The following is an 8,684-nucleotide window of genomic DNA, read 5'->3' on the forward strand; positions in this document are numbered from 1 at the left end:
CTGGTCCTTGGACCATACTGAGTAATAGTGGCTTTCAGTCCCTTTCAGCTCTCAATTCTACAACGGATGCATGTCTGAATGACTGAATGGCTGAAATGACTCTGGTTTTCTAAATAGTAGGGAAAGAAAGTTGGATGCCAACATTTCTGTAGTCACTGCCTTGCTGTTGACCCTTTACAAAAGCTATCTCGTTTAATCCTCTCCACACCCAACCCTGTGATTGCCTTATTATCCCCATCGCAGATACAATCAGAGGAGGATCAGATAACTTAAGTAACTTGCCTGAGTCGAACAGTAAACAGGTGAAGGATTTGGGATTAGAACCAACATCAGGCTGGCCTAATGCTCATTAATTACTTACTTATCTAATTACTTACTCAACACAGAATTATTTTAAAATCTATAGGTTGTGTTGGGGGCAGCTCATGCCTGTAATCCCAACACTTTGGGAGGCCAAGGTCAGAAGATTGCCTGAGGTCAGAGGTTCAAGCATCAACCTGGCCAACATAGCAAGACCCCACCTCTATAAAAAAAAAAATTAACTAAATGCTGTACCAGGCATTGGGGACATAAGGTGAGCAAAACAGATGAGGCATTGGCCCTTGTGGAGCTACCAGCTTATCAGGAAAGGTGGGCATTTAAATAAGAAATGCCACCACAGAGCAAAAACAGATCTGAAGCTGTCCACTTCTCACTGTGTCCATTGCTGCTGTCTGGTCCTTGCCTCCCTCATCCCTTGCCTAAAGGACTGCAATGATTTTCTTGCTTTTTTGTCTAGAATACTCTTCCCCAGCTCTTTATGAGACTGGCCCATTCCTGCACCCCAACCTCACCTGCTCCCTGAGGCAGTGTGTGGGGTAGCGGGTGACAGTGTGACTTGTGGTGCCAATACCTAGGCCTGCCTTCCAGCTCTTCTGCTTTTCAGCTGTGTGAAGCAGGGCAAGTTACTTCACTTCTCTGGGTATCACTTTTCTTATCTGGAAAAGGGGCGGTAACAGCTTCTACTCCATAGGGTTGCTGTGAGGATTAAATGAGTTAATATACATGAAGTTCTTAGAATGGTGTGTGCCAAAGCATAAGCAACATCGAAACTTCTTCCTCTGTTATTCCCTACCAACCCTGCCTACCTGCGGCACACCCCCTTCCATTCAAGTGTACCACATCACGCTGTTATATTTTCTTCATAGTCCTTGTGATCGAACTACCTGTGTGTTTATTTGTGTGTTGTCTGTCTCTCCACCTCTAGAATCTAAACCAGGAGACCTGGGCATTGTCTTGTATCCCATGCATTTCCAGTTCCTGGAGCTGGGTCTGGTATACAGCAGGTTCTCAAGAACTATGTCCTACAGGAATGAGTGAACAGACATGAGAAGTTGGGGTGCTATGAGAGAATTGTGTTCTCTAGCTCAGGCTAGGCTGTCAGGGAATGGCTTCCTGATACAGTGCATGACATTGACTCAATTAGACACTGTACCCCAACCCAAAAGCCACAGCTTCGGCCATTAAGAACAGATGATGGAAACAAATGGATGGACTGCACTGACCTCTGCTGACTTCTTCCTTGAGTAGTTTGAGCCTTCCTGGAAAATCTTGAAGAGACTTTAAGCTCGGAAGTCAAAACTTGAAGAACCTCTAGTTATTGAATGTTAAAGCCAACAGTCTGTCTTGGATCGTGTTGTTGCGTGTCATACCTCTGACATTATATTTAAACATGAGTTTTTATATTTAATAAACAGAAGGGCTCTGAGAGATTTCCTGGAGCCTTCTGCTCACATTAATCATCTTCTTGAATACATACTGCCATGTGGACTGGGGATCTGGCCAAACTTTGAGGGAGGGGTGAAGAGGAAGAGAAGTCCTTATACGCCCAGCTAGAATTGCCAACAGGCTTCAACTTTCCCTGAGCAAATGATAGAATGAAACAGATGCATGGCTTTTGCTAAGCCCTTCTTGCAGGATTTTGAGACTTCCTGAAAAATTAGCTCTATTCTGGAGTCGGCCTCACTCTAGGCTGCTAGGAGTACGAAACCAGGAGACTCAAAGAAAATGTCCTCAGCTTGTAAATGTTGTTCTCATGAGACTGCTGATTTCTCAAATCCTAATAACAAAGTCTTTCTTTTTGCAAAGAGACGAGACTTGAAAGCACATATGTTTGGGAGGAGAAAGTCTGTAACTGAAATTCAGTCTAAGAAGTGAAAGCTCAACCCCAGACTTTTAGGTTGAAAAGTGTTGGTAGGAAGAAGGCAGACGAGAAAGATTGGGAGACACATAGAGAGAGGTGGAAGGAAATAAAGAAAGGACAGTGTATCAGTCAGCTACCACTACAGTAGTGCTGTGTAACAAAAACATCCAGACTCTGTGACATCTATTGAGCATTTATTTCTCCCTCACGTGGCCATTGGTCAACTTGGGTTCAGCTGATCTGTTTTATGCTTGGCTCCAAGCTGCACATAAGAACTTGATCTGGCCTTGGGTCTCTCTTGTCCTTCTTGGACCAGCTTCATACTGAGGAATGAGTGGAAACACTCAAGTCTCTGCTGTCCTAGGCTTAAAACTTGCCCACTGTCACTCTGAACCCCCATTCTTTTGGCCAAAGCAAGTCACACAGTCAATCCCAATATCGCTGGGACAGGGAAGTGTATGCCTCCCATGGAGGTGCTAGTGGTGATGTTCGCTGAGGAATAATTTAATCCTCCACAGGCAGCCTGCATGTCAAAGGCCACCTTTACCAACCTCACAATGTATCTTGCATTGCGTTCATCCCTTTTAGTTTTCCTTGGGTCCTCACAGAATTAGGACATTGAACCTTAACTAAGGTCGAGGGTATTTACATCATGTTGCCCCGCCACGCGGTCAATGCACTGTAATTTTATTCTGCAAATAACTCCTCTCTCCTAAATGCTCCTCTGTTTCCACCACTCACTTTGAACTCTAGGACATCAGGCTCCGCTTACTATGCTTCCTTGGCCTAAAAAGGTTCAGATTCCTTTTCCCTCTCTAGACCTTTCTATTCTTGGTTTGACTACTGAGGGCCACCCCCTACCCCCATAGAAAACCTAGCTATTGCTCAGTATACTGGAATTTTTCAAAAGTCCCCTTAAACAAACAAGGGTTCAGGGACCTGGGAACTAGAGTTTCAGACTCACCTTAGTGAGATTTTCCTTTCTCTGCAGGAAATTGAATAGAAAGGTTATGTTCATAGTTAATAAGTGTATTTTGTTACTGCCAAGCTAAAAATCAGAAATTGACATATCAAAACTGACAACAGCAAAACCTAAACACATTTTCCTGTTTGCCCTGCAGCGCACATGCGCAGTGCCTCTCACCTTTGGCTTTGATCTTGCAATTTGCAGGCAGCTGGGTTCACAGGCACCCACTTAGGTAAACAGGAGGAACGGGAATCCTAAAGGGCTGTGAAGCATGGCAGCAGCTTTCTGCTTCCCCAGGTGGTGTTGACTCCCGATTACAGTGGGCAAGAGCAGTCCTTGCCCCCAGTGAATCAGCAGGACCCAGCTCATGTTGTGCAAATTCACTCAGTGGGAGAGACTTGGGCAGCATGGATACCTGCCCTGCCCAATTCCTGTGAGAAGCAGGAACAGGCTTCCTGTCACCTCCCTTCTTCTCCAACAGCAGATCCAGCCTGGTGCCCTTTGAGGACTGGGTGAGAAAGGAGGGGAGGGCCCCATGTGTTTACAAGTAGAGTGTTTTAGGTAGTGAAGGAGTCTCTGAGTGAGGAGTTAGCAACACTGAGTTTCCACTTTTATAGGGAGGGAAACCCTGGGAGCCCACTTTCAAAGTAGGAGAGGAAGGTTTAGGGGAAATGAAGTAACCGTCTTATGGGATCTGCCTCTATCTGGCTTTTGTTCCAGTGATGTCTGGGGAGCTGGTCCGTGACATTGGGACTCACCTTGGGCAAACCCTGGGCTGAGGACCATGGAGAAGATCAAAGGGCACTGAACTTGCTCTTCCAGCTTTGGACCTAAGCAGGGAGACAGGAAGAACATGCAAGGAAGGTTTACAAACACGCAGACCAGCGGGGCACAGGTGCAAATCCTACTGCAAAACTCTACCAACACTCTCTGCAAAATTCAAAAAATATTTATTGAGCATCTCCTCTGTGCCGTGTTCCCCTATGGGCTTGCCAGAAGCGAAATTGATAATTCCAACCATCCCACCATGTCTTGTCTCATTGATTAGTAATTTTAGTTAGCTAACTTATTTTATTTATTTATTTATTTATATTTTTTGAGACAGAATCTCACGCTGTTGCCCAGGCTGGAGTGCAGTGGAGTGATCTCGGTTCACTGCAACCTCTGCCTCCTGGGTTCAAGTGATTCTCTTGCCTCAGCCTCCCGAGTAGCTGGGATTACAGGTGTGCATCACCACACCTAGCTAATTTTTGTATTTTTAGTAGAGACTCATGAACCACTGTGCCTGGCCTGTTAGCTAACATTTTTGGGCACCTTTGATATGATAAGTCCTTTTTGAAAAGATGACCTCATTCATTCTCTGCAGTTCCCTTTGAAATAGACATTGCTCTCCTCCCCGCACTTCATAGACAATCAAATGGAGACACAGAGAGGTTATTAACTTATCCAAGGGCTCACAGCCAGCAAGGGTAAGAATCTAGGAGTAAACCTGGTAGTCTGGCTCTGGAGGCCTCCTTGTAATGCTACTTGTCCCCTTTTCACCACAGGAACATTCTCTAAATTAGCGAGGATAGGGCCTCAGCTTGTGGTGGGCTCTCCCCAGCCACCCTGCCATTACTATGCAGGTCTTGGTGGTTTGGCGATGGGCCTCTTGAGTCCAGCCTGAGAGGGAGAGTCAGAGGCTGGTGCTGAGAATGTGGATGATCTCCTACAGCTTGTGTCCCCCCAAATCCATGACACCAGTCTCCCCAGCAATGCCAGCATTCCTCATCTGTCCCCTAATGTTTATGGACTAGGAAGGCTGATACTCTTTCCCTGCCCTTGGACCACTGCAGTCCTGGGTCAATCTCAGTCTGTGACTCGGGGGCCCCTCCAGTGGCTCACAGCCAGTGGGGGGCGGTAGTGAGATCCACAGCCCCATAAACCCTCCTCTTGGGAAACAGAGAGTCTAAACTGCTGAAGAAGGGCGCAGTGGCTCATGCCTGTAATCCAAGGACTTTGGGAGGCCGAGACAGGTGGATGACCTGAAGCCAGGAGTTCGAGACTAGCCTGGCCAACATGGTGAAACCCTGTCTCTATTAAAAATGCAAAAAGCCAGGCGTGGTGGCGGGCGCCTGTAATCCCAGCTACTCGGGAGGCTGAGGCAGGAGAATTGCTTGACCCCAGGAGGCAGAGCCTGCAGTGAGCTGAGATCGCGCCATTGCACTCCAGCCTGGGCAACAGAGTGAGACTCCGTCTCAGAAACAAACAAAAAACAAGCAAACAAAAAACTGCTGAGAAGCAGGAAGTTCCAGAACAGGAATTCTGAAAGTGCACCCATGAACCACCCGTCATCCATGTCAGCCGGAAGCTTGCTCATCATGCATGTTCCTCAGCCCCACACCAGGCCCTAGGGATGAGGCCCAGCAATCTGAATTTCAATGAAACCCTTCCCGTGCTCTCCGTGCACATTTGAGAATGCTAGTCTTCTTTTGTAACTTTTACTAGGGAGTCCTTGCAATATTGCTTTGGTCTGGGGAAGTAGTGCTATTTTTCTAATTAAAAAGACCTTCATTTTCATCGGCAGGGTGGTGTGGCATCTGGGAGTTAAGAATGGCGAATGCCAAGCCGTGTGTCCGTGGGTGTGGGGCTGAGGACCGCACTTTCTGCCTATAGGTGCAGTTGGAGGCTGCATTCACTCAGGCTTCCCACGTGCCCACTCCACAGTAAATTGTTCCCTGGCTGGCAGTGCTTCTTGCACTTCAAAGAATTTGCCAGAACATTCTAGACCCGGGTACCTGCTCAGTTACTTAGAGGGGACTCAGGTCCCTGCAAGGGTATACGCTTTGGTGAGTCCCAGTCCTGAGCCTTGCTCACTTTTCCCTCTTCTGGGGCTGGGGACAATGAATACATGTGTTCCAAAGGTATCCATTCCTGCTCTACCCTCACCAGGGATGTGACTCTGGGCAGGCTTCTTGATCTCTTAAAGTCTCAACTATCAAATGAGGTTAACAATACTCACCAAACTCAGAACCTGGATTTGCTGGCACCGTGCTTGTATATATCTAGGAGCGACGGACCCTGGTCAAACTATTTTTCCCTAACAGTAGCTTTGATAGGAGGAAAATGTCACAGGAGAGAAACAATGCTGGAAGATAGAATAATGCAACCCCCTACTAAAGATCACCACACCCTAATCCCCGGAACCTACTACTGTTACCATTCTCCAGGCAGGCCAATGTCACCAATCACAAGGGTCCTTATAGAAGGGAGGCAGGAGAGTCAGAGTCAGAGAGGGAGACAGGTAGGTGGAAGCACAGAGAGAGAGAGAGAAAAGAAGGAAGGAAGGAAGGAAGGAAGGAAGGAAGGAAGGAAGGGGAGGAGAGGAGGAGGAGGAGAGGAGGAGAAGAAGACAAAGACGAAGAAGAAGAAGAAGAGGAGGAGGAGGAGGAAGGAGAAGAAGAAAGGAGGAGGAGGAAAAGAAGAAGATGGAGGAAGAGGAGGAGGAAGGAAGGGATGGGGAGAGAGAAGAAGAAGAAGGAGAAGAAGAGGAAGAAGAAGGAGGAGAAAGAAAGAAAGAGAAAGAAAGAAAAGAAAGAAGAAAAAGAAAGAAAAGAAAAAGAAAGAAGAAAGAAAGAGAAAGAAAGAAAGGAAAAAGAAAAGAGAAAGAGGAGGAGAAATGTGTGGAGGAGAAGGGGGGAGGAGAAGGGAGGTAGGAGGGAGAGGAATGGGAAGGAAGGGGGAGGGAGGGAGAGAGATTTGAAGATGCTGTGCTGATGCTGGCTTTGAAGATGAAAGAAGAGATCACAAGTCAAGGATCCTGCAGAAAGCCTCAGGAAACTGAGAAAGGTAAGAAATGGATTCTCCCCTAGACTTCCTAGAAGAAATGCAGTCCTGCTGGCATCCTGAGGTTAGCCCACTGGGACCCATTTCAGACTTCTGAACTATAAGATCACGAATCTGTTTTAAGCCACTAAGTTTGTGGTCATTTGCTACAGCAGCCATAAGAAAATGCCACAGCTAGGATTCTTGGACTTGACTCCAAATGAGGGCCAGAAGTCTGGGAAGCTGACAGAGACCCATTGCCCAGAGGCACTCCTTTCTTTCCTTCCAGATGGGTGCAGTGCCTGTTATGTGACCACCCTGGTCGTGTCCTCTGCCTGCACAGCTGTAGTGCAGCCCTCATTCATATGTAATTTCTCATATCTCCATCTTTCTTCTCTGCTGCCTACACGTACCCCATTGACAGCCTCTGGTTAGGGTTGCCCGAGTATGCAAATAAAAATACAACATTGCCCAAGACATGCTTATACTAAGACATTATTCACCATTTATCTGAAATTCAAGTTGAAATGGCGTTTTGTATTTTATCTGGCAACCTCACACCTGGAAGGTGCCCAAGAAAACACCTGCAGAATTAGGTCTTGGGATCTGTTTGCTCCACCCCTGGAGAATTTTTCAGCTGGACTAAAAGCCCCTTAGCCATTTGTGTTCTCTCTTGCCTACCTTTTTTATTTGCCTCAACTGACTGTGTTCTTGTTGCAACTGCTGCCTCTGTGCTTAAGAAAAGTCATTGAAATTAGAGAACAGGAGAGAAAGACAGAAGCAGCTGATGAAGAAGAAGTCAAAGAACAGATGTGAGGACTTGGCTCAAGTTTTCAGCGGTTCCTGCTAGTACCATGTAAGGGGCATTATTAAGGTTCCATCTTCTCTGACCATGTTGGGCTGGTTCTGGGCCTTTGGAATGAGCAGACTTTTGAACCCTGCACCCTTTAGGGAGTGGAGGCACATTAGTGGGTGACTTAAACAACAGAAATGTATTATCTCACAGTTCTGGAGGCTGGAAGTCCAAGATCAAGGTGTCAGCAAGGTTGGTTTCTGGTAAGAGCCCTCTCCTTGGCTTGCAGTTGGCCACCTTCTTGCTGCCTGTTCACATGATTGTCTCTCTGTGCATGGGTGTGCATGAGGCCATCATGACACCTTCATGTATGACGTTCTGTGCTAGATTTGGGGGTTGCTTTTTATTGAAGCACAAGGCAACAAACACTGATAAATAAACCCAGAAACCTCAAGCAGAGTTCTTACATTTCATTGGCCAGAGCCAACGGTGTGTTAGGGTTGGCTTGTATTGACTTGCAAGGGCCAGTTGTTAAATTTCCAGAAAACATGGTAGTTGATACTCAAAATGCATCCATATTAGGCCATTCTTGCATTTCTATAAAGGAATATATGAGACTGGGTAATTTATAACGAAAAGAGTTTTAATTGGTTCACAGTTCTGCAGGCTGTACAGGTAAAATAGGAGCAAGAGAGGTAGTAGAAGTAGGTGCCTCACACTTTTAAATGAACAGATCTTGTGAGAATTCACTCACTATCATGAGGATAGTACCAAGGGGATGGTGCTAAACCATTTATAAGAAATCCTCACCCGTAATCCAATCACCTCTCCCGCAGGCCCCACTTCCAGCATTGAGGATTACATTTCAACATGAGATTTGGGCGGGGACAAATATCCAAAGTGTATCAGCATCACTTTTTAATGATTTTACTACAGGT

The sequence above is a fragment of the Trachypithecus francoisi genome, unplaced genomic scaffold (genome assembly GCF_009764315.1).
Source record: "Trachypithecus francoisi isolate TF-2019V2 unplaced genomic scaffold, Tfra_2.0 Lachesis_group1, whole genome shotgun sequence".
Taxonomy (NCBI): Eukaryota; Metazoa; Chordata; class Mammalia; order Primates; family Cercopithecidae; genus Trachypithecus; species Trachypithecus francoisi.